This window comes from Strix aluco, chromosome 1, assembly GCF_031877795.1.
Source record: "Strix aluco isolate bStrAlu1 chromosome 1, bStrAlu1.hap1, whole genome shotgun sequence".
NCBI lineage: Eukaryota > Metazoa > Chordata > Aves > Strigiformes > Strigidae > Strix > Strix aluco.
The window spans coordinates 142,220,544-142,247,812 of record NC_133931.1 but is presented as its reverse complement, the minus strand read 5'-3'; the positions used below and the strand labels follow the sequence as shown (position 1 = coordinate 142,247,812).

General features: G+C 40.8%; 1 protein-coding gene across 4 annotated transcripts in view; it reads right to left on the bottom strand.

Annotated features, from left to right (window-relative positions):
• WIPF3 (WAS/WASL interacting protein family member 3) overlaps window positions 1-13,775 on the bottom strand; it is a 35,784-nt gene extending 22,009 nt beyond the window's left edge. Inside the window, exon 1 of one of the 4 annotated variants that reach the window (XM_074838172.1) lies at window positions 13,676-13,775. The gene's annotated coding sequence lies outside the window, so the exon portion shown is untranslated. Of the gene's footprint in view, window positions 1-130; window positions 211-283; window positions 377-12,065; window positions 12,124-13,675 lie in introns of those variants that run through there. The other 3 variants (XM_074838195.1, XM_074838180.1, XM_074838189.1) reach the window with 3 other exon arrangements.
• Between the last annotated feature and the right edge of the window lie 13,494 nt (window positions 13,776-27,269).

Sequence of the window (27,269 nt, the reverse complement as noted above, 5' to 3'; positions counted from 1 at the left end):
CTGCCATTTTTAAATGTTAACTTTTCACAATTCTTTAGTAATACTCTGACGAGAAAGATTTATACCTTCCAACAAAAGCTATATGCTTTTTTTTTTTATTTCTCCTGCAGAATGACAGTGCATCACTTACCAGCTTTCATCTTTAACCCAGACCCTGGCATGACTTCATCCCCTCTCAATCTGAAGTAATCTGTAAAGTTAACAAGCAACCCCTGTATTTCATCAGTAAAATTGCAAATGAAAGTACTAGGCAGTGCCAAAGAGAGCCCTCTGCAAGCCATACTTGATAACTTCTTTTATTTTGATAGTGACTCTTGGATAAATGTTCCGGATGAGGCTTTACATCTAGTTTTATGTCCATCATGTCATGGCTGTCTTCTGAGACTCTTCACAACATCATGTGAAACAGTGTCAAAAGCCCTACAATAACATAAAATATGACATTCACTATTTCTGTCCTTTCTGTAAGGCTTTATCTCAGCAGGAAATTACACTGATTTGACACATTTGCTCTTTATACATCTCTGTAGATGATAATTTGTTTTCCTGTCTCCTCTAAGCATTTAGAATCATTATACTCATTTTGCTGTTTTCCTAGAAATTGATGTTAAGTTGAAAGGACCACAATTCCCAAGCCCTATTCCTCTCACCCCTCCCTTCTTTTTATAAAAGCAGGCACTCCATACTTTTCCAGCTGTCTGAAATCTTTTGTTCAAGTAATTGAAGTATCATCTGTGTAAGCAGGAGGGATGAGACAGTTAAATCTGGAGAACTTCAGGAGGGAAAACAAGACAGAAATGAGGCAAGTTACAGTCTTTAGGGGAATACTTAACTGTTTTGTTAGGGATAGATTAGAAGAGGCAACAGAGTTAAAACGTACGTGCAGCCTTGTCCACTTCCTACCTAGTGTACATGAACAATATCCAGATAATAACTGAGTATCTTCCTTCTGCTGTATCTTGTAAAATACTTGATGGGAGATCGATCAAAAATTAAACATGCAGAGCCTCTGCAACACTTGTTTTCTCCCTTGCGAGATCGCTATGTACAGGACTAGCATATCAAAGCACTCTGGGTCTGTAACAGAAATGATTACAATCACTTTAATAATGGCTTAATGAAGCTTTCCAAGAAAGCCAGCATCACAGCATCTCCACCATTCCACCCTCATTGTTGCCCTATGCAAAAAGCTATTATCAGAAGATATCTCTTTTCCTCAATTAAGTCATTCAAAAACACGGACATAAGGAGAATGAGTCTTCCCTGCTAATAATATGTTTCGGGTTAGTATCTTCCTACCCTGCAATACAGGCCTTTTGTCTTCATTAAGGATTTAGATTGGGAAATATGCTCTTAGTCAAATTAGAAAAAAATACAACCCACGCTTCTGTGGCAGACCATGTGCATGGCAGCAGGAGGTAAAGCACACTGGAGGCGAGCAGCAGTGGGAGAAAGGAAATGGGAACTGGCTCTTGGTATTCAGAAGTCACAATCTGAAGTGCAATCAGATTACTTTTCTAGCTGCCCCTCTCACCAGTCCCTGTACCTGCTCCTCCAAGTGATGCAGCCTAAGTTCCAGGACCAGAAACTGTGTGGCCATCTACAACTCAAAATTCAGTGCAGAGGAAGCGTTCACTTCACCATGTATCCCACTCCCCTATCCTGAATCCTCTTGTCTGGTGACAGAGGAGAAGACTGCATCTCAGGGGGCTATAACCCACAGCCCTTGAATGAAATACCAGAGATGCCCTATAGCTTTTGTCTCATGCTGTTTCAAATCCTCTACAGATGAACTATCTTTCAGAAAATTCCATGTATGTGCCTTCCTTTGTCTCATCACAAATTCAGAGGCTTGATGTCCTGACCTTAGCGTGCTTTTGTGCACACAGACGAATTCATGTTTTTTCATACCAGTACTATTGCAGTGTGAAGGTGATCACATCTAATCCCTACACAGTGAAGAACCATTTTCCACATAAGGGCTCTATTTGTTCAAGCAGACTTTGGAAGAAGTGCTGTCATTCATGCAAGCAGACACTGACAGCAAAGAAGGACTGTATGTAGATAAAGGTAGGCATCTTCAAACTTTTAATAAAAGAAATTGGCTCTTGAAATTTAGCTATAACTGCACATTTTAATATGTAGAACTGGCTATGAGAACTTCTTTTGTATTACTGCACCTATCTCACTTACGTGGTTTGTATTTAAAGAAAATTATGGAGAAGACTGCAACACTTTCAGTATATCAACACATGTTACTTGGAGGCCTCTACTCCTTGGTTAAAGGCTGTATTTCATTTGCCTCTTCCCTCCGCCCCCATTAAGCTGCTAGTTAAAACATGGCAATTTCAGACAATAGCTTCAGAATGTGCCAGGGTTATGTATTTGCACATGACAAGCTAAATAAATTCTGAATTAAAAACAAAAAAGGATTATCGCGTTGATCAGTTCTAGTGCCCATTAAGAGCCAGACAACAGGGAAATGTCACAAAGGATCCTTAAGGCACACATGTCCTTTCTCCTCTCCTCTAAATATACATATTTATAATTGAAGAGAGGGGTCTGAACTAACCCTGAGGGACAGAAATAAAAACATACAGTTTAAAAAGCTGGCAATAGGTGGAGGGGAGAAGCCTGTGTGTTTAGCCTGTTTTCTCATGCAAAAAGTAATGTAAATCTTCCCTTGACTTCCAACTCAGAACAGAATCAGGCCCAACAATTGCAGAATTTATTGCAAAAAAAGGAAAATCCCACACCCTGCCTTTTCTAGTCCACCTCCCTACCAAAGAAAGGTTGTACCTTTTTTTTAGGGCTTTCTGAAGTCTAATTTTAGGTGTCCCAAATAACGTGGCTTGTATTATTTCCCTTGGGAAGCTCTTTCACAGTCAAATAACTGTCATTGTTCAGATTGCCTGACGCTCAGCCTAATTTCTCCTTTTCTTAGTTGATCCCATTTGCACTCCACTGCAGATCACTCTACCTTGTACCAAGCAAAAGTTTCTCCTACTCCCTGGCAGCAGCTTTGTGAAATAGAAGAATTACAAATCAGAAATACATTTACAAGGACTAGTTATGCTTTTTGAGCTGTTTTACTTCTCACAAGTCATCCCATCAGTCAGTGAACATTATTATTGCTCTCTGAGCTCAAAATAATTGGTCTTTTTTTTGTTCTCTTGGTAAGGGTAATTCTAAAACTGGTAATTTCAGATGTCACAGATTGTTCCTTACTTCTCACACTGCTTGCTTGAATAGTAGCTGGGTTTAAGAACCACAGTGCAGTCATCAACACAGAATTCAAGCTCCAAATTTCTTGAAGGCCCAAATAAACTCTTCACCCAGACTTTCATTTTGAAGTGTCAGACAAGACAGTTGGTGCAGATCTTTCTTCTTCATGGACTGCTCTCAGTCCTGTGCTGAACTCATCTGTGGGAAACTTGATACCTCTGCCTAAGCTTTTATGTAGATTTGGTCTCACCTTGCCCAGCTAACAGATGTACACAAGCTCTGATCCAAGTGCTTCCCAAAGGTCTCCTTCTAAAGTGTCACTGCCACAGTGCTGGGCTCACACTAAGCCAAAGTCCTGCTGGGAGCACAGAGCCACATTAAGAAACAACGCGGGTTTTGGACAGCAGCTCACACGTCTCCTGCCACACTGACACTCAGCAGAACCACCACAGGTCTGTCTGCAAAGACTATGCTAAAATACCTTCACCCATCGTGGAAAGGGAAGGTATGAAACAGCTGTACCTTCAATTTAGAATAATATCTAGAAGGGGAAAAGACAGAGGAAAAAGTCACAATTACTTAAATGCACATAATATGCACTTATACACAAAAATATTTCTGAACTAGTAGCTTTTTTTTTTTTTAAATGGCTATAGTCCTGAGGTCTTTACGTGGTATAGTCATTAATACAGAACAACATGGTTAGAATTGAAAATGCAACCCTTTTAATCAATTTGGAGAAAGGACTGCAAAATAACTGATTCGTTACTACTGGATTTGCAATCACTGCAACTGCGTGCTCTGAAGTAGATAATTCAGCTTTGGGGAACTTTACAGATTTTTTTGCTTCAAAGTGAAGGCTGGGGTAGACATTTCAAATGTGTGCAGGAAAGCTTATCTAAAATACTGGTCTTGTTTTCTTGGTTAAAAACTGAAGAAAAAAAAAGTAGACCACAAATTCCATTTTTAACTTTTAATCAGCTTTTATATAATCAAATATGATTTCTCCATTAACTATACTGTTCCAAGTTACAGCTTTTAATTCCTTATATTTTAACAGAAAGCTAAAAGAATTTCAAAATTACACAGGAAAACCAGCATCAATAAGCATCTGCTCAACTTTCATTATCTGAAAAGTAGACAATGAGCCTAATTGTGCCCCCATTTGCTCCTGTCAAACATCACTGAAGAACAGCTGAAATCACTGGTACAAGCACACCACAGAACCTTTTAAAGACAGTACAACACACGTAGAGGCAGAGAAGATTAAAACCAGAGAAGAGTAGATGTGTGTTACACAGATCAATTTTTCTGCTGTCACTATCACACAACTGGAAACGACCTGGAATAAGCTTCTGTTTGGAACAAACCAGTTTAGATTTTAATTATAACAGAATCAAACCATGTAATTTTTAAGCATCACATGCTGCATTTCTTTCTACTGTTTTCATTGTGAATGACTTTTTGCGTTTAGAGACCAAAACAAGAATCAAGGTAGAGCCTCTGAGTATCCTCACAGTCTCTTTCTCCTCTGCAAAATAACCCTGTCCACAAACAACTTGATAGTCTCTGCTGTGTTTGAGAGATTTGTGTGCAGTGCAGAAGTGTCAAACTGTTATAAGCTTCTTTTACAGAAGAAAGGCAAACACTCATATACATAGCCATCTTACCATACATATTTTAAAATATTCACAGGTATATTTCTACAGCTGACTAAGAAAACTCTAGTCTTTCACCATTTCCACAGGCAGTACCTGGACTGTATACAACTTGAGAGAAATTTCTGCTCTCAGTCGCCTTTTACATCACTGCAACTAAAGGCAGAATCTGGCTTTTTCAATTCCATTGAAATGGACAAACCTTGAAGGCTCTTCCTCCATTTAATATCTGATGAAACACTCTTAAGCAGCATTTGTCTGCACAGGGTCTGTGGGATTGTTTCACAGCATGTAACAGTATTCTGCATTTAAGCCAAGGAACATAAGTTCTCCCCAGCTTGGACTATTTCCACCAGGCTTGATCCAGCTAAGGGCTGCATCCCCTTTCTGCCTGAAAAAACAGCATGACTCTTATTTTGTCAGGAGCCTCGTAACACTGCAACAAACTGGCCAGGGCTGACCTAGCATAGTTAACAGGAATTTGAAGACGCCTTGCTTCCATGTGTGCTGTGGGCAGATCTCTGCTGGGTTTCCTATGGTCCTGAAGCTAGAAATTAAAGTGCTATGTCTTGACAAACCTCCTGTCAGAGGCAAAGCTGTGCAGATGACTTCACGTCCCTATACATGACTATTTCAGGGTGTAGCTTCCTCTGCTCCATGGGGATCTGCCATAGAAGACTAATTGCTGTAAGGGAGCAGAATAAGAGAATTTGCCATCCTCTTTTAAATAGTGAGTAAGAGAAAAGAACAACACATAAGAAGAAATATATTATGCCTACTGTAGTGTTAACCTGAAGTTAAGGAGTCCAAAGACAAATGAGGTAAATTAGAAGCAATTAGGACTTTCACAAAGACATAACTTTGCAAAGGAAAGCATTTATACAAAGGGTTTCCCTGAAATATACTGTATCATCCACACAAAGACAGACATGGCCTATTTCACTGCCAGATATATTCACTCTCACAGATATTCGCCAAACAATGGTGAATTCGATATACAGTCATTAGCAAAGTTAATCATTGGCCTAAGCTAAATAAAGTGCAGCTCAGTGAAAGTTCAAGGTCACTGCCACATTCTGAAGACAACTGTTTACTTTTATACTCCTTAAGAGTTTCAGTGTGAACAGCACTTGAGCTCTCTTAGTAGAGGCAATCCGATGTTTCAAGTTAACACTTGCAAGTTTTGCGGTCTCTGCAGAGAATGAAATTGTTTGTTTTCACATAATTATAAATAATATATTTATAGTTATTCATATATTGTATGAATGATAGTAAATAAATATAGATATTTGAAAAGTATACCTTTACACAGAATGACTTCCACCAAAGAAATTCCTCAAGCTGTTTAATCAGCTCCTCTAACAGAAGAAAGTTTTGCTTTCCAGTTAAGTAGCTAGCATCAAAATAGAAACCCCAAACAAGGCACTATTCAGCATCTTGCTTTTTTATATTTGCTATACACAGCTCAACAAATGTCTGTTTTCAAATGCCAGTCAAAGGAAAAAAATTTGCAAACGTGGGTATCAGAAGACTACAGGACTTTCAAAATCCATGTCTCAATTCTAAAATTTTCACTTTCAACCACATGATGTTTCATCAGAGATCCTATTTTCACAGCTTTCCATTTTGAAAATATAAATTTATAGAAACCTGTATGCATGCCACGTCAGGCTGATATCTACCAGTTTAAGAAACACAGTCTAATACTGGCAATGCAAGGAAAATAAATCTGGCAATTCAACATGAGCCATTCTTCCCTACAATACAGTATCAGTATCATCCCCAGCACGGGTTGTGGACACTGTATGCTGTAAGAATTGCCTTTCATAAGGGGTGTAAAATGTGTGATCTGGTCACTGGCAGGAATAAGCTTCCAGAGAAATCCTCACCTCAAAGGAAGAATGGGAAGCTTTGATCTTGGTTTTCAGTGAAGCTGTGATTACTAAATTTCCCTTCCAAATCTATTTCCAGTGGTAAAAATGCTAGTCCTAATGTCCTGACAAATTAAACTACAACTTCTGAACATGCTTATACATTCTTACTTTTATGCTCTTATCTGTCAGTCCTGTTGAAACTGCTGCTCCATTTCAATTACATAGTTGCTAATGTCATCTTAGATGTTTTTTACACCAGGGTAAGGCTTCCATAGTTCTAAGTAAAAGGTATGTAAACCCCTCTGTTATTAAGGAAGCCTCACTACACTACCATAATATCGCATTTCTAGTATTTTAACTCATTCACTGTTCTGAAAAAATAAAATGCAAAGTGTTCTTATTGCCTCTTAAGTGTCATAGCTCATATATTTATAAAACTTCCGATGTGCATAAAAGTGTAAAGATGCTTTCTTGGACAGAAAACTGTTAGCTGCTTTTAAAGGCAATGGACAAAATATCTGGCTCCAACATATCCATTTACTCAGGACAACGATTTCACTTTGTACAATGAACAACAAATCACAAAGTCATTTGCAACTGCAACAAAAAAAGTTCTTGACAAAAAGATGTTTTGATTTGTAGGCCTAGTTCTGAATTGCTAGTAAAACAAAGTTCTCCAAAGAAACAATATGAGCTTTATTAAACTGTAATTCAGCCCTTTGACTTATTAAAGGACTTCAGTTGCAATTGTTTGTGAAAGTCATTATATTCAGAGAGGACAGTGTGATTGATACATACACGTGGAATAAGCAATGGACACTAGGAATCCAAAAACAGTCAACTACTTTGCTGCCTGCTGAAGAAGGAAAGTAATCCTAGGGATTAACTGGCAATAGAAGATTTTTTTGAAGTTGTGTCTATCATAGACACATGGGAAAAAAGCGGTTTTCTACAATTTTCCTTCTTCAAACAAGCAGATCGGAATCAGCGACCAGAATCAGCTCCCAAGACCAGTGCAGCCAGTATCTGCTACCATCAGACCAAGCAGGGGAAAGATGAGGACTTGTTCGTTTCCACCAACTCTGGTGTCAAGTTTTATGCTGGTTTTGGACCCCAGCTTTCACTTTAGCAGTCTGGATCTGGCCCTTCTCCTTCTTTAATTCCATCTGTGAAAATTTATCTCCTTTTCTAGTGGTTTACCGGTCTCTCCATTCCCCCTCTCCACTTTCTTTTTTCTTTGCTCTTTTCACCATTCACCTCACCTGTTGCCTGCTGCTGACACAAGGCAAGACAAACGGAGACAATTCATTTAAAAGGCAGAGTTGTCTGCCCTGAGGAAAGAAACACTGCATATGGAGCAAAAGTAAGTAGCTCTGCATGATACTAGAGGCTCAGCACTGATTGCTAGTACTGAGAAAAACAAAGGAAATGCCGAACTAGGCTGATTTGGCTCTGAAAAAAAGAAATGTGATTCTAGGAGGTACCAGGAGATATATCCCGACTAGAGCTGGTAAGTATTAGTGCCAGTGTACAAAGCCTCACATGACGGACAGCATACAAGACCGAAATTTCGGAGAAAAACAACCAGGTAAAGCTGTCTGGGCAGAGGAAAGCAGCAAAGCAACCACAGTACACACATTCTGCAGCTATACTGGCCTTTGCAGCTCCTGGTACAGCTTGTTCAGAGCAAGCTCAAGTATCCCCACATGGCACTGCATCATTTATCCTACTGTTAAGTCAATGTAAACTCATGATCACTTGATCCAAGAATATTTTGTACAATCCGCTTTTGCATAATTTCCTTGCTACTTAGTCATTTCAAGGCTAAAAAAGGCTTTCATTCTGCATTAAATGCCCTCTTGGACCCCACATCTGTCACTCACACGGTGAACTACAGAGATAGTCTCCACCCCCTCTGTCAATTTACTAATTTAGGAACTAAGTCATCCCTTGTTATTTTTTATGCTAAATTTTCCTTTGTTTTCAGTACAAGTGAGGTCAGTTCTTTAGGGTTTAATTTTGAAGATACTCAAGCAAGTACAAGTTGCAGCAACATGAATAACATCACTAACGTGCGTGAAGCTGTTTGCACTCACACCACTGATCAATTAAAGCAACTTTCTGTCCAAATCCTAGGCAGAATTTGACAGATATTTTTGCAGTGATTCATACATCCCCAAGAGGAGCAAACATTCCCTCTGAAAATAAGTTGCTAAAAAAACCCTCTGTTTTCCTGACATGTACGCCTGGCTTGCCTTTTCTGCGCCTCATGATTTTCTTTATGTGTCTACTCAACCAACACAGCAGATCTCTAGACTTTGTACAGATATAGTGTTATTTTTCTTCTTTAGCATACAACAAAAGTGTAACTGACTTGGACACAAGCCCAAAACCTGCCGGGACTATTTTATATGCAGCCAGTAGCGCTGGTGCATATACATCTTTCAGCGCACAAAACTATGCCAGTTAGGAAAGCAAGAGGATACAAAGGAGGAACAAAAGATCCCAAGACCTTCCTTGTGGTCCAGTACCATATACTGCTCTTCTCTTTTTTCCTTTTTTGTTACTTATAATGAAGAGAGTAAAACATGATATAGTAACTAGAAAAAGTTAAATGGTACAGCAGTCATTTACAGACCTGTATACAGATCATGAAAGGGACCAACACAAAGGGGTTACTATCTCTAAACCTATTCATTCACTTTGTCATTGAGAAGGAAGCATTCTACCCCTATCTTACGAATCAAGCAGAAGCACTGTAATTTCTAGCCAACATGTTAATTTATCAAGGCAGACATTGCAGTTGTCAGCAGTGTAAACAAAAGATATAGCATATCTGTTACACAGAAGCTGCAGAGAAGACACAGGAGGTAGCTTTCTTAGACATCTCTAAGAGCAGTGTCAAGACTGAGCAAGCACTTTCATGCTGAATTTTCTGTTATGTTTAGTGAACTTTACCTTGTGGGGGGACCTTTGCTCCAGCTTTCCTCTGCTTTTCACTTTGTATTATCACTTGTACTGTAGCTACAGTACAGCTGTTACATTGCTCTCCTCTGCCTGGGCTGGCTAGAAAATGATACCCTTCTCATCACAAAGGGTTACATATCTATTCATAACAGTGGTGAAAGATGACACAGGGTCAATGCAAAGAAGAATCAGGCTCCCCATACATGATCTTATTTGAGAGAGAGATATTTCTGGTAGTCTTAAGGAAATCCATTTCAGCTGTTGTCTGAATTACCAAGGCATGAAAACACACTTTTCACAACTTATGAAAATTCTTTTGTTGTTTCACATACTTTCAAAGCAATCCAAAGGCAGCTTTACAGCTGTCATGTGTAATACTGAATGAGTCCACTCAATGATGCTCAGAAGTCAAATTAAGGTGGGCATATTCAAAATAATAGTATTTTTAGACAAAATTGTCTTTTTCTCTCCTATTTGGAAGCCCCCAAGACATTTTTTGTTTGCAAACACAGCACTGTTTATATCGCTGTTCATCCTGGCTATGAAGTCACTGGATAACCCTGAAGCAGAATGACCACAGATGAAAAAGCAACTGTGAAGTCCAACTAAGGTTTTGCTACTATAAGACAATTTTCAGAAAGCTTCGGTCTTTCAGAAAGAGTAACTACTTTGTACAAGAGCACAGACTAATTGAGGAAGATCTGTAAGAACAGTGGTAAAGGCATTCCAGAAAGCTATACCACAAAACTGCACAGCAGTCACTAGTAACTCAGTGTGAGTACTGAAGACTTTCAGATAAAAGAATTTACTGGATATTATAGTTGATTATTATGTTTCTTGAGATATTATTTTTACATATACTCTGAAGAAGCCAGGAATCTTTATTCTGGCACAACAGAGCCTAGTATCATTCTCCCAAAGCAATAATCTACTTCAACTTTGCATCTTATTAGACCTTAAAATGAATGGCATAAAATACCCACATAATAATGCAGCAGATGCTCACACAGATCCAGGATCTGTAACTTACGGAAGTTAAGGGTAAGAGAGGTGAATTGAGCTAGTCCAGTCTCACCTACTTTTGATAACTGAACAGAGCTTGTCCCAGTCACTGAGCACAGAGAAGAAAAGCTTTCACAGAAGCAGATGCTTCTGAAAAATCATGTAATTCTTATGGGTGAGCTATGACTAACAACCATGCAAATAAATTTGATGACAATCTTTTCACTGCTCTGTTTCTCTTTGGAGCTAGAGTATTTTAAAATATTAATATGAAACTATTCAATACTTAATATCAGTTAATATTTATTTTAGATAGAATATAAAACAGTGAATCATGTTATTCAACTTTGAAGCTTTTAATGTCTATCTCTTAAAAGATGCAAATATTTTTCTATTTGTTATGACTAAGATACTGTTTTCAGTTCAAGGTCTTCTTTTCAGAGGACAATGAATTTCCCAAAATACTGACCTCAGCAACCATGAAAATTATTAAGTATAAAGAGCATCATCTATTAGGATCTATGCTCTGTTCTGTTAAGATATTCAGCAAACACTACTGACTTTTATGGTGTGATTACTGAGATGTGACACTGCTATGTTTTGATTTACTGTTTAAAAGAAAGTTCCCTAAATACTTTCTGCAAATTCAGATTTAGTAGCCATTACGTACACAATCTTAGCATGGCCCTTCCTGATGTACTGCAGTAACAGAAATTGAGATGTTACAGGATCTTTATTTCTATTTCCTTTTGGAGGTACTGATGGGGAGAGAGGAAAAAGGAGGGAGTTGCTTTGTGTTATACTATATGATTTGATAAATACAGTCATATGTTTCTCTTTCCAGTGCAGTACAATCACAGAATCAGAATCTTAAGTGCACCTCAACCATTTTCAGGAAGAGATCCAAACCAGCAGTGACTTGAGCACCGCAGCTAATGAATTAAGCTTTGCATCTGCCCCTAAGCAACCAAATTCTGTATGCAAAGCTGATCAAACTATTTATACACCCTTGTCTTCACAGAATGTATATCCTTGATTTTTTTAAAAAAATCAAGTTTCATACTGAGCTGGTACAGGCACTGGCACTTTTGTGCAATTTTGTATGCCACTTAGCCTCAATCTTAATAAGATGTTGTAGATAACACTTAAAAATGTTTAATAACATCAAGAGGGGTTGCATGTCGGTTGCTAAGCCCCATTTCTTGACCAGGATCTTCTACAGGCAAAGAATCAACTCTCACAGAATTTCTTTCTGGTCATGAGTCTAACCCACATTTTGTCATCATCATCTACAGCAAAACATCCACAGCATTCTATCAGTGAAACAAAATACACTTACACAAACCTCTTTAAGGGTCCCACACTGAGCTTCTTGTATGTTACCTTGTACATGGAAGCTGGTAAGTGACAGCAAAGCACTCAATCTCTCCACCTCACGCTGGGTAATGTCTCTTACGAGCCGTGGGTGGCAGCAGTGTCTGCACCGCCTGCACATTCCAGCCAGAACACTGTTTTGGGTCACAGGTCCACGCAGTGAACAGGAACCATCCTCACGCACACACACCTATCAAGTGCCCCAGCTCGGACTGCCATCACAGAATAAAGCTGTATTCATTTCCTTGATCATCTTCCTTAGGTCTCTTCTTTCAGTACAAAGGATGCAAACCGAAGACTTTATTAATGATTATACAAACACGCATTCTTAAATAAACAGGAGTTTGTGCTGCACATACAGATGGAGAAACAGAAAATACTGACTGAATCAGGAAGCAGTTCAACGGTTCGATTCATGCAGAATGCATAACAGGTATCACTGTTGTCACAATTTCAGCAATATTTCACTCTCTGAACCAGCAGAAGCACTTTCAAATTTTAGCCCATAAATCCAGACTGTCCCAAGACAATTCTGTGTTGAAATCATCAACCTTTGTATCTCAGTGTCTTCTCTCCCAAATCAGATTTATTTTGCTACCTTTCAGAAAACTCCCTTACTAATATTCCACTTTCAGTAACAAACAAAAAAAAAATAAAAGGCACACTGGCCTACTGTGTCCTTCCTACTCCTAGAACTGAACTTTGTGACCGACACAAGCACACCCTTCCTCCACTCCTCCCTGCACAGGCTGTGTCATAACCTACGGCTGCTATGCCCTTGCAAACTCCAAGCATATCCTAAGAATAAATAACAAAAGCCCTTCTAGCTACCCTCTACCAACACATTTCCTGTCGCTCTGTATTAGTGCAAACAGGCTGATGCATGTGACAGATTTTAGCCTCATTTTTACCCGTGCTAATTATTTTTGAACTTTTAAGAGCTTCTTTCCAACACTTCTCCAGCATTCCCCCTGCTAATAGGGGATAAGCATTTCATACACAGTAGCTTTGACTGCTACTCACCCCCCTTCTTCTCAGCAGACCTATCCCAGCACATCTATTTCAAGGGCAAGAACTAGGAAAAAAGTTCCTCCTATCCACTGTCGCTTGAGAACAGCCCGTTTTCCTTTCCTTGGAAAAACAGAAGAGCAGCAGCACTACGCAAAGCCTGGACCTAAGGTGCAGCTACGCTTCCTCCACCGCTGTGAGCAGCCACCTCCCAAAGGCCTGGGGACCCCCGGCGCCCCCGTGCCCTCCCAGGCTCGCCGGCCGGCCGCTGCCCGCGGGGCCGGGGGGAGCGGGCCGGGGGCGCGGCGGTGCCCGGCCGCTCCCGCGGGGCCCGTAACGAGCCGCGGCAGCAAGTTTCTCCGCTGAGTTGTCTCGGCCCCCGCCGGCGCGGGGGGAGCTCCGGCCCTCGGGCCGCCTCGCCCGCCGCGGCCCCCGGCCCCAGCGGCGAGGGGAGGGGAGGCGGCCGCCTCGCCCCAGACCCCGGCGCCGCCGGCTGACTGGGGCGGCGGGGCGGGTCGGAGGCACCGGGCACCCCCAACCCCAGCGCTGCGCCCGCTCCGCGCCCACCTGCTCGGCGGCCGGTGCCCGTGTCGGTGCCGCTGGGGTCGGCGCAGCGCGGCGCGCTCCTCCCCGGGCAGAGGGCGCCAGGTACAGCGGCGGCCGCCCGCCTCCCCTCAGGGGAGGTGGGAGTTGGCTGGAGGCGGGGGGAAGGAGCTGGGGGGAGATCTTAAAATCTTGAGGGGAAAAAAGCCCGTCCCCGTCCTCAGGGGGGAGCAAAAAAAATGTATGTGCTTTAAAAGTAATAATTTAACATGCGCCGCCCCGAGCGGGAGACGAACCGGAGGGGGAGCGCGGGGGGCAGGTGAGCGCCGGCCGGATCCGGCCGGTTCTGGCGCCAACGGCCCCACAGCGCTGGGTGCCGCCGCCCCACAGCGGCCCCGGGCCCGGCGCCTGCCGACGCGGGGCTTTTCCTCAGGGCGGAGGCACTGGGCGGGCCTTCACCCCCGGGCCCCGTTTTCCATCCCCACCCCTGAAGTTTTCGCGTGAGGGTGAAGTCCAGCTGCAGCCTGGCGCACCCTCCCACAAGCAGGTGCCTTGGCGGAGCCGGCTATTTTTAAAAGCCCCTGTGGAAGCCAAATGCTGCCCCATGGCAGGGAGAACAGATGCCACCACCCTGTCCCCATGCCAGAAGCCGTCCACCTGCCGAAGTGCTTCTGCCTAGCAGCCTCGTGAAGGCCTGCACTTGGAGCCAGCTGGGCGCCCTCGTTTTTTGTGCCCCAGATTGTGCACTAGAAGCACCTGAAAAAAAAAATAAAATTGTTTTCTTATGGATTTTTTTCAAGGCACTTTGCATATGGAAACGTTACTAGTGAGCCTTCCTTGTTTCTGTCAGGGCGAGGGAGTTGCTGCCGAGCAGCCTCCCAGCCAGCTGGAGGAACGAGGCACCCCCGTTTTGTCATGCAGCGAACGCCTCGGGAATGAGGATGCAGATGAATAACTTTAAAAATGTAGTGTAGGTTCTTGTCTGCCTGGTGGCCTTCGCACGACGCTTTCAGGTGGCTGAGAGGCAGGCCCGTCTTCTTATCTGGAAAACCTGTTTCTTTGTAGAAATGTAAAATCAGGTTTCTCATTGCCCTGCTTCATTATAAAGCAGTCCGGAGACATCAGTATTGCATGGATCTGGACGATGGCAATATCAGCCTCTGAGACCAGTGGAAAGTCACCAATGGGCTGTGGCACCTCTGCTCATCAGGGCAGAGGCACAAAAATCTGTGCTCTAGGTCTCTCTGTCCTGTCTGTCCAGAGGTGTGAGTCTGATTTATTATTCTGAAAATATCCTCCCTGATTGCTCAGCAGACTAAATAATTCTCAGTCCTAAGTATCTACCCCAGTTGCTTCCACAGTGGTCAGGGAGCTCTAAACCATTTCCAGCTGGTTACTAGTTTGAACTTCAAAGCACAAAACAAAGCTAAGAATGCCATAGGTAGTGCCCCAGAAAATTAAAAATGTAAGCATTTACTTTAAAAAATACATGTAATGCCACACTTGAAAATAGCTTTCATTATTCATGCAAATTAATCTCAGCTGAGATTTGATTTTAGATTGCTAATGCTGAAATGGACTTTGTCCACCTTTCTGTTTCGATCAAAAAGGAACTTCAGAGGAACAAGCTTCAAGAATGCTGGAAAAAATTGGTTTCATCCTGTTCCTATGACTTTTCTTTCACTCACTTTCTTTCACGTCCCAACGAGGTCCACATAGTGATAGCAGAATTTGTACAGTCCAACAGTGACCATTTCCAGCTGTGAAGCTGGACTGACCTGCTACGAAGTTTATGCACTGGTCTGGTCTGAAACAATCAACTTTACCAGCAGTATATGGTTTGCATACATTTAATACATTGAAGCACGTAATACTTGCCTCTTGGCTAGTGGTAGTTACAGAAACCTGTTGTGCATTAATTAAAAGAGTCCCACGGGCCTGCACGCCTAGGAATTATAAAAGTCCCCTCTTTCTCTTTTGTCTTTGAGAGGCATAGGTGAAAAGGAAAGAAGTGCTCCCTTTCCGATGCTGAATTGGAATGAAGGCACTTCTGGAGCACACAGTGGTAGTGGAAGAGGCCAAAGATTTCCGTACAAACTGCAAGGAGCTCTGTGAAGGCTGGTGCACTGAAACCCCCATTTTTTTCTGGTTCCCCACATGAAGTCCTCCTCCTCCTCCTCACAGCTGCATCCAAGATCACAGAAAAGGGCAATGCAGTAGGGACAAAACTGACCCCAAATTAGAATAATTTGGATGTGCCTTTCTTGGGTTTTATTAAAGATTATTTGAAGTGTTTCAAATACAGAAAACTTCCCTCAAACATGTTTGTAGCTAACACTGATATGTTTTACAAAGGATAGTCATAAATACAAGTTTATTTTCCAAACATTCCACCTGCATAACTATTAAAAAAATATGTTGTATACTGAAATGATGTTTTTACTCTTGACAAATACATTTTAACATGTATCCCACAATATATCCATTTCTCCAGAAGAGGAGAAGCTCTGCATCTGTCCTAGACTCAGGCTACTGGTGTGACATTCTCTGTGGTTCCTTGGTACTGTGTTGCAAGCAACTGCAAGGCTTGCTTTGGGTTTCGCCACAGGTTGGGAACGTGTCTCTCATGTTGGTCTGGTGAGTACTTTCTGAGTGGCTGTGCTGAGCAACATAACAGCCCCAGTCTGTCATCTTTTTATTTCAGCACAGGCTGCTGCGATACCTCGTCTTTTTCTCTTACATTTCCTTTCCTTGCTGTATCTTGCACAGCTGAACCCCAGTTCATACCTTCAGCCTTGACAGCCTAAGTGAGAAATTTTGCACCCTTCCATTTCTGGTCCTAGCCATTCTGTGGAAAGCCAAATTTGTTATGAGCCTATAATTTCTAAGAGATTACAGATGTGTAGTCTAACGAGTACAAATGAATGACAGCATAAACCTAGCCTAAAACAGGAAGAAGGATACTCTGCCCACTACACCAAGAAGCCATGACCATCAAAGACAGGAGAGGTACAAATGGCCTGTGGTGACCTGCAATAGGATGTGGTGGGTGGGTGAGCGATGCTTTATAGCGAGAGAAATTTCATTTTGATTCATCTGGTTTTGCTACAAACAAGTGAAAAGAAAATCAAAACAAATTTAAAAATCCATGTTACTTAGGTGAAGATTACTCCCATTCATAACTTGTTCAATACTAGATAATAATTATTCTTAGCAAATATATAGTTGACCATTTCTTATTTAAAAATATCTTTCTACACTACATGCATGTTTATGACAATGTTGTCTTCAAGGATCCTCGAAACCCCATGCAAGAAAGTGAAAAATACCTGAAATAAATGAAACAATTTAAGAGGCGATAAAGAGTCTCCCAAACAGAGGAAGAAGAACCAGATCTCCTATTGGGTGTATTGTTTCAGATTTTGAGTAGAGCAAGCTGGGATCTTCACTGGCATGTGTCAAGATAAATACTTATACCCATCATAAGTACTTACACTTTTTTTCCCTCCAGACAGTATAAGAAAAAGCTGAAAATCTTCAGTCCCTTACAGCATTTGTACCTTTGTATTTTGAATAAGAAGCACATATAAAGCTTTCTAGTCACCACTGAACATAAGTAAAAAATACTTAACTTTGAAATAAAAAAAGTTACTTTAAGCTTTGGTCAAAGCCAAATACATCTGTCAGAAAATATGAATTGGTTTGTATTTGTCATTGTTTATGCATTCATTTTTAAGACATAAACTACTTATAGGTCAAGGCATTTGTGCATAATGTAAAAAGTAGGGTTTGAATAAAAAAGCATGAAACTTAAAAGCTTAAGATCAGAAATAAAAAAAAGTTTCTTGCTTTTAGCATGCCATTTGATTACACTTCTGAATAGCTTTCAGCACTTGGAAATTCTGTTACAATAATAGTCTCAGCCATTGTGTTTGATGACTTGTTAGCTCTAATTCCACAATTAACTGAGACATTCCCATGTATGAACAGCAATATTACTATATATTTGTCTCCAAATATTGATCTTTTCATTGTTATCTGTACAAATTCTGTCCTTTCCGTAGAGAGTCAATAATAACTCAAAACTTTAATTTTGCTCTAACACATTTTAGTACAAAATTCCTAAAAGTGACTGAGTTGCTTGTTAAGAGCAATGGAGTGATGTTTACAAATGCAGTTTAGACTGCTATACTGAAGAAAGCTGTAGACAAATAATTAGTAGAGATAATTTCCCTAGAGGGGAATATTAGTGTTTACTTTTTGCTGTGTTTTTAATCCAAACCCTAAATCCTTACTCCTGATCTTGTTGAGCAAGATGTTTGCTGAGTTCATTGGAAACAATATCTAAGTATGTTCAGGCTCATAGTAAATAATTAGTACCTAATGTCAATTCCTCCACTAATTGTATTTGTTCTGCTTATTTCTGTTTGTGCTGTGGGATGTCTTAGAAAGTATCTCTTAGTAAAAAAGGCTTTGGATTTTCTTCAGTGCTTGGTTCTGCCATTCATTTTCTGCATGACCTCTGTGAAAGTACTTAATCATTCTTAATAGCGTGAGTGGAACAAGAATGCATTCATTAATATTTGTGAGGCTGCCAGATACTATGCTGTTGCAAGCATTTACAGTACCTTAAAAAAATTATAATTGCACTATCCAGCTGGTTAATGTTTATCCAGTTACTGAACGGCTAAACAAAAAGCAGAGAGGCAGACCTACTGTTTGCACTCCATCAGTATTGAATTTGAAAGGAATTTCTCCATGTTAAAGCTGTAGAATTAGGCAGTAGATGAAATACCATTAGCAGGACTCTGTAGAGAATAATGAGCTGAAAGCATGCCGGTGCTACTCTGCAATTAGGGTGAAAAGTGAAATACGGCAAGAATCAGAATACCATTTTCGAATCTCACTTTTCAGAGTATAACCTTTTCATCCCCACCAGGGGGAGTGTACTTGAAGATAATAATTAGTAGGCACAAATAGCGTGTTTGAAGAGGATGGTTTCCTTTGCTGCTTTCTTGAAATAGAAAGGTACTTTGTGATCTTTGTGAGCAATTTTTCCCCCCTCTGAAATTCCTTTTGCTTCAGCTATCACATTATAGCAAAGACACAGCATGAGTGTTTTTCTACATCCTGGGCTTTGAATGTATTATTTTGAACACTTCTTTTTTTTAAGCATTGATGTCAAGTACAAGATTTAGCTCAGAGTTTACCTAGAACAGGATGCTGAACAGCAAATGAAAGTCTCCTACATCATGGCATACACAGCTGTTAACGTTGCACATGCTGCTTAGGTATTAGCATAGTCAAAGAGAGGTGCGAGTTTCTATCTCTTCAACTTGGGTACAAGTGCCTAGGTAGTCTCTACTGCTCCTGACGGTAACTCAGGCATAACTGGCTATTCTCAGCAAATTATTATACTTCCCTTGTACTCTGCCTCTGGACTGCCCCTCTTCTCTGTCGAGTTCACCACCAGTCAAACCTGAAATACTGTTCAACTCTGCAGTCCTTAAAATCAGGCTTGTATAGAGGGGACCAGTCTACATTGTTGGGTAGCAGGAGATGGGCAGGCAGCAGGTCTCATGATTTGTTTGCATAAATAAATCTGCAGCTTTAGCATGTGGATATATTATTGTAAATTCTTCAGTTTTTCTTTGAAATAATTTGGTCTTTTGTATCTAAAGAAAGGTATAGCCTCATTTGAAACCAAGGTTTAAACATACTGTTAGTAAATGCCTATTCAGCTTTTCAGCACTTAACAACAAAATCTGAAATATTTTACAGCTTACTGCGCAAGAAAAATATTCATGTAAGTCCTGTCAGAACAAATAGACATATTCTCTGCAAGTGGTGGTATCACCATTTTAATAGACATTTAAAGGTGTTTTTTCTCTTTGAAATATGGTTGATATCTCTCCCAGGCCATGAAAGCACTTAAAGTACTTCAGACTCATTGTAGGGATCTGAGGAAGGGAATGCCCTTTGCTGCTCTATATGCAGATAGGAGTTTCAATCAAATTGTTAAAAGGGGGAAGATTACACTTGAAGGACTATCATCAAATTCACTGTCAATATTCTCAGCAGCAGTTACTGATACTATCACTGTCTGGTTTTGTCCAAAGTGACATTATTATTTTCAGTCATTCAACAAGATAAAATTCAATAATAATTTACTATCATGGACTACTTCTGAGCGGAGAATTTCTTCTCAGTGCATATGAAGCAAATGATACAGGTTATGGTGTGACATTCAGGTACTATTACTAGCCACAATAGGGCAGGGCTGAAAAAGATTATAATGGATAATTTCAGGAGGAATGGCTGCTAAGGGGGAAATAAATGAGAATCACTGAGAGTAGAACACACATCTTCTAAGTGAAAAAACAGTAGACACAAACTGTGAGCAAGAGGGAATTTTACAGCTGGGAATACAGTGCTGGGAAGCTATTGCCACTGGCCTGGGCAGCTCATCGGAAAGGCACTGCCTCTGCAGAAGGGAGTGTGTCGCAGTGGTGAGGAGAACCGGAGAAACAAGCCCACTGAGTGCCAGAGTGCAGAAATGCTGCTGGACTGGAGTCTCAAAGGGATAGGACAGCTCTAGATATTCCTGGGAGGAACTCGAGTGGTTTGCCTTGTGTTTATGTGGTTGCTGAAGGCACCAGGCTGGAGGAAGCTGTTGGGAGGAAGATTGTTGGGAAAGGGAAGCAATCAGATAAACAGATGGAGGGAAGTAATAGTTTCTGTTTGTGATATTCATTGCTTACTTTTCTTTCTCTGTAGTTATATCCCTGTCATACCAGACTTTCAAAGTACAGAGGTAGCAGAAAAATGGAAATGAGGAAGTACAGCAAACATCTATGACCAAGAGTATTTCTCTCTCCCACGCCAATCTTGAGCTCACTCATGCTGTAGAAAGCACAGGAAGCAGGGAGATCAGTATAGAATGCAGTGCACTGCATGTTTTTTCCCATAAAACCTTTTAGAAAGTCTTCAGAAAAGGTGTTCCAAGCCTCAAATATGTGGCAGGAGCAGTGTAAATTTTACTGAAATTTTTATCTCACTGCATTTTTTTCAGAATAAAAGTTGACAGCATATTGGCAATAAGCATCAAAAAGAGAGGGCTGGATTCTCCATTCTCTTTCTCCTGTAATCTTTTTTTTTTTCCTTTCTCTTTTTTCTCTTTTTTTTTAAAAAATCTTTTTTTTTCTATTTATGGCAAACTGACACGATAATTTCTGGGAGTTGGTGGTGTTCCCATAGAAACAGCCTTGATTTGATGATATCACTGCAGGTTGCTGCTGTTATTCTGCTATGTTCTAATTAAAATAAAATCTTCCTAGATACATTGCATTTAAATCTTCAGACATTTTTCTAGGTAATTGGACTGGTATAATCTCCATTTTTCTTTTGACCATGTCTGTGCGGGGGCCAAAAGACTTACCATGATCAAGACACCATTCTTTTCGAACCAGTCTTTTTGTCTCAGTTCTCCAGTGTTCATAAAACCCAAGTGGGCTTTTATAGCTAATAATAGTAGTTATAAGTGGCTTTAAGTGATTTGTGGAATAAGAGCTGTAACTATTACATGCCACTGAGGAGCTGCTTCTTTTACTCAATGTTTAATACTTTGCAATAACAACTGTTTTTGTTTCAGAATCTCAATGTACTTTCTGTTATTATGACTTAAAGTGCTAACGAATTCTGCATTAAAAGCCACATGTTCAAGTATCTGGGATAAAACTCTCCAGAGAAGGAGCTCAGTTGCCTTGGAGTAACTGTCCTGGAAGTGTTGTAAAACGCATGGTGTGTCAAAACCACTCTTTTTCATCTTGTTTGCATCCACTTCCCCTGTAGGACATACAAAAGGCTTCATTGCCAACTCATCTTTTCTAGATATGGAGATGAAAATAAAATTGTGGGGTTTGTCTAGTTGTGAAGTGAATATTAAAGGATGGAAGGGAGAGCAGAACGTGGTTACTGGAACAGCAGGGTTGCTTTGAGTTTATGTGAGTTTCAGAGACCCACTACAGTTCTTACTGATGCAGACAAAGATGCCTCACCTTCTTTGGCAAGCGAAAACTGCTGTTGTGAGATTTGCTACCATCCTGTTTGAGGAGACAAAACACAAAGAAAATAACCCAGCTCTTGTTTTCTGATTTCTCCACCTGTGGCAACCTAACCCACATAGCCACGTGCATTAGTACTTCTCAGTAGAAGGCAATGTGATTAACACTGCAATTTTCATCTCTACCTAGGAAAAATAAGATTAACCCTCTTTTGCAGAAGAGACAGTAATTTATAAAAATGTAGGTTTTCTATGAACAGAATGTTGGGCAAGATCTTTTTTTCCACTTTCTCTATTATAGACTTGTCATCAAATTCCCTTTCATTTAGTGCTATCATTGTGCTTTGTCATTCGTTTTTGATCATATATTTATCAAGTCACTATGGTCATCCTCAGATAAACTCTCATAAATAAATAAAATTTACCTGAATATGAGGTAAAAGCCAGACACATTCTTAGAAAAGACTGGGAGGTGAAATGTATCAAGGCAGAGATCACCTTTTTATTTTGAGGCTGAAATGTGTGTTTTACAGTAGGATCAGAGAAAGCTGTCTGAAGATCCTAGATGTTGCAACAGTAAAAAAATATAAGTGTATTTGTTCCCTTAGAAAGTGTTGCAGTATTCAAGACTGCCCAATCAGTTCATCTTGTAAGCATGGCATGCACTTCAGCTCAAAAGCTAAATGAATAAATAAACAGAACAAGCCCAGATGAAATAATTTCTAATTGAGTTTCCAAGGTTTGCAAAGACATGCTGTGCAGAGGAGCAGCTTAGTACTAATCAGTCTGATTATTCTGGTGTTTAGCACCAGAGGACTGCAGAATGAGGAAGTCTTCCCCTGAAGCCACCCAGGTAGCCCACAGTTTCCTTTCCCTCTAGAAAACTCTGCAGCAGGGTGGGTGCCAAACTCTGCAGGTGCTCTGCAGCAGCAAACCCCGTGCAGCACATTTCACCAGCTGAATTAGTCTCGATACAAAGGGCAGAATGACCCCACTGAAAACAAGCCAGCGGCACATGGCTAGCAATCAGCCAACACCTCTGGGTTGCACTGGGCTGCCAAGTCTACCCCAGCCAACTGGAAAGTCACTAACAAAACACACTTTAAATGTTTCCAGGCAACAAGGTCACCATGTCTTCACCCTTTATGTCATTTACTTTTTACCCAGCAGGCAGCTACTTTGTTTTAACAGCTAATTTCTGCCTTTTCTTTGCCTTCTAGTACTCTCCAGCATATTTAATACCACTCTCTTCTCCAGCTGGGGGCCAGTTTTGGAGTCCCCATTAAAAAAGGAGGGATTTTGATGTAGAATTTTCTGAAATCAGAGATTTCACACCAAGTGGTTTCTACTACAGCTATTGCTTTTAATGTAGTTAGTGATCTTTCACAGATCTTTTTCTCTACTCATCTTTGAGGTCACCTATGTCTCTTTCATTGTGATTTATAAGACAGTGCCCCTTTATTTCACTTCTTTCTAAAATTTCCAAGTTTTATTTGAAGCAAAGGCAGAAAAAATTCCTTTTGATTTGACTAGAAAACTTCACTTTTTTAATTTACAGTTCATAAATATCCTGTGAATTAAACAAAACTTTTCCTTTTTGGAGGATGGTACATTTCTTTGTGAGTTTTGATAAAAGTAGATACAGTTTGGAATAAAATTATATTTATTAGGCAAAAGTGTTGTGCTTACACCAGATTCAATTTAAGGCATCTTAGCAGCATTGGCAAAAAATTAATTTCGCTGCCTGGAGGAGAGGTCTGGGTTCTCCCTACCACAGGAAGGGAGAAAGGGAGGGAGGGGAAGGACAGAGCTATCTATGATGAAGAGCAGAGAGGACAGTTCAGGAATGCCAGACTTGCTGCTGCCAGGGGAATGGGTGAGGATGACAACTGCTTATTCTGAAATGGCTCATTCCCTGCCCTAAGCAACAGCTCTGACTGGGTTTTCAGGCTCTGGCTTTGACGAAGCAGGAAGCGGGACCATGGATGCCTGCTGCCCACATAGATCTCATTGTCTCTGCTCTGTTGACCCATGTACATATCTGGCTTTCACTCAGGGTACAGGAAGATGATGTTCAGATCTCTTCTGTGCTTAATTTGGAGCAAAGAATTCAGGTCTGATATTGTAGGAGAGTACCTCGGTCATTGACTCAGGGAGTGTTTGAACATCTGCTCTTGAAACTGTCCACTTTGTTTAACTCTGGTCATTGGAGCTAGCCCTTGAAGTCACACAAGTGCCTTGAACAGCACCATTGCTTGCTCTCTGACCCAATGAACATTTGAAGTGTATGATCAACTCCTGCAGGAAAGACTGTGAGAAAACAGTCTTTTTTCCATGACTGGCACTAAACCTGGATGTTGTTCCTGGTTCCCAAAGTATAGAATTATTCTTGATTCTCACCAAAAGACCCATTTCCCCATTCTGCTTTTCACCCAGTTCATCACCCAACTGAAATTTATGTTTAGTTTTACATTACTTTAACTACAATGTGCTTTCACAGCATCAGCTCCCACGCTTCTTGTAGTGGTTCCCTTCTTATATGTCACACTACCGCAAGGTTAAGGTGCTGCAGAAATTTGAACTGAATCTACAAAAGACAGAAGAAAGTGGTTTTCTCTATTTCTGAATCAAATTCTGTTTTCTTTTCCTAGTGTTTAAAGTTCTGCATGTTTTTATGGAACTCTGCCAAACTGATCTAGTGTCTATTTCTGCAACTGTACGGCTCACACACGTGATCGAGGTATGAGAGCTTAAGAAGTTGCTGCACATCAGCTAAGCCATGGCAGCTGTCCTGTGTTCAGGCTTAGCCCACAGCAAATGCGATGTAATGTGAGTTATCTTAAGCCTCTTTCATGATGGACTTATCTCTCCTCTGTACTTTCCTGGGTGTCATTATTCCAGTTACACTGATTTGTCTGTTTGGGCTCTCTATCCCCCTATCCTGTAAGTAATTAAATCACTTCCTGCTATACATTTAACCTTTAAAATCTTTCCTTTTTTACTTCACTTTAGTTGGCTGTTGCTGCAGATACCTTATCATACTTTGCTCTTACGTAGAAGTCTGTACTAAACATTACAGGCTGGTTAGAGGAAGGTTTTCTGTACAGAGGAAAGAAAGAAAGAACAAGAGTGGATGCAAACAAGTCTGTACACAAAGGCAGAGAATGCCTGCTGTATAACAGACATCTCATCTTACCTGACTGCTGATGCACGAGACTCCAAAGGTCTGATCAAAAATGATGAATGAAGAGGGAAGTGTAATGGGTGCATGCAAGAGCATGAAGCCGCCTGACAGATGTGAGATTGGGGTGTGCAGCTACTGCTTTGGGGTGACCTTGGTGCATTCCTCCTTTGGTTATCGGGCAACTCTCAGAGGTACTGCTGGGGCTGCAGGCCACGCATCAGGTACATTTGTATTGCAAATGCTAGAGATGCAGACTCTGCAGTGAGGCATAGGTTAATGCAATGCAAAAAGGGCCTGGAAAACAGCAAGTCTAATTATTACAGCTGTGCAACTGAAGTAAAGAGGAGAGTGCGACTGCTAAGGGCTCAGATACCAGACAAATGAGCAGAATGTCTGTAGTCCATCCAGGGACTAAGAATGGGCTACAAATGGTACCTGTGATATTGCATCTGCTGACCAGGACAAGTCCAGCTACAGCATTAAAAGAAACAGCCTGACCTGAGTAGCCACCATTTCTGAGACCTGGAGCTTGTGTGCCTCCTTAGGGGTTGGGTTAAATCTGTAACCATTTAGAAAGGGCATGATAAAAAATAATACACAACAATATGCTACAAGATATAAGGAACAAAATAAATGTATACAAAGGAGACTTGCAGTGTCAGGGTTATGGGATTCAGGTAGCTGGACAACTGACCACTGCTTGATTGACAGTAAACCATTGCTGTTTGTTATCCTGTCTTAATAAAGTAAGGCTAGTGATAAATCTGGTGTCAAGTTGAGCTCTGGGGCTACACAAAGCTGTGAGTGAATTTGGTTCCTCGAAAAAATAGGATTTGAAATCAATTTAGGAGCAGCCAATTGTGGCTTAGCCGCTGCACCCTGGAGAGCCAGAAGCAGGAGTGAGGTGTACCCTGGGAGAGCAGCCAGTGCAGGGAGAGCCTGTGGGAAGAATTCAGTTCAGAGGACTTTGTTCTCATGGCATGAAACATAACAGGTCTGAAATAAATGAACAGAACTGTTTTTGAACAAATGTCTTATCCATGTTTTCAGCCTTTGGGGCCTTGGCTTACTCTGCTAACACACAGAGGTGGAACTAAAGCAATCCCAACATCCAAGCCTCACTAAAGTCCAAACTCAACCTTCTTTCCAAAAATAAACTAAACATGGACCAAATGTGGATTGGATTTTTGCATCTCAGGGTCTTCCCTGCAGTTAATAACTTTAGAAATATTCTTCCCTCATCATTTGTGTAACGAAATGTAACAGTTATTTAGTAGCCTACTGTGAAATGAAGAAGACCACCTGTCAAAGGCTGGTGGAGCTGGGTGCAGCAAAATTGTCCTGCCAAGTCACCAGGAGGCTGCCACATGTTCAGAAGAGATTAGTGCAATCATGGGACACCTACAAAATCTGCCCTGAATGTCTGCAGTCAGGTGATTACTTTCTATAAGAGTTTTTATCTCTTTGACAGATTGTTCATTGCAGCATTGGGTCTGTAAAGAGAAGACAGTTGGCCTACTTCACTATTTCATTACTTTAACATTAATGAAATTGTATAAACACATTATAATCAAGGGAGTTGCACAGATTAAATGGAAACAACCAAACATTGCCTTAGACCCATGAGCAGATCTTTATATTCTGAGACAGTTGCCAAAATTGTGATTATTTTCATCATGCTCTCCTACACAGAGAAATAAAATCTGTGCTAAACATGTTAAATTTCCATCAATGTATATGAATATGTAAAAAGAAAAAGGGTTTGTCTTGACATAAATATGATTGTCATTACTGTAGCAAAGTATGCACACATACCCAAACACAGGAGGATGCTGGAAGAGAACGCTGATCCTCGTTTTCTGTTTCAGTCTCCCAACATGGCTTAAGCTGACAAAAAGATTAATAACCTTGTCACATCACAGAGGTTAGAAGTCACAAACTGACACGGCTTCTACTGCAATAACCGTAGAAATGAGAGTAAAGACAAAGACACTAAGACACCATTTCAATAGTGTTGTTCATGGCTATTTAGTCATTAAACCAGTAGAAGTTGAAACACACCAGTTCACCCTCCTGGCCAGATTTGCTTGAAGTAGGCAGACTTGGTTGAACTGAAGTGCAAACCCCTTGTGGTATGTGATACAGATCCCATCTGTGCTGATTCACAGAGGCATTTTACAGCTCACAGCTACGACGCCGTTAACTCTGCAGCTCAAACTGCAGCAGCACATAGATCCTTGAGGTTTTTTCCTCCAAGGTCAGTGGTTCATTCCTCAATGTATCAGTCAAGGCAGCAACCTGCACATGAGCTTCCATTGCAGAAAAGAAATTGCATGTGAGGCCTTGATATGATTGAGAAGATAGTCTAGTAA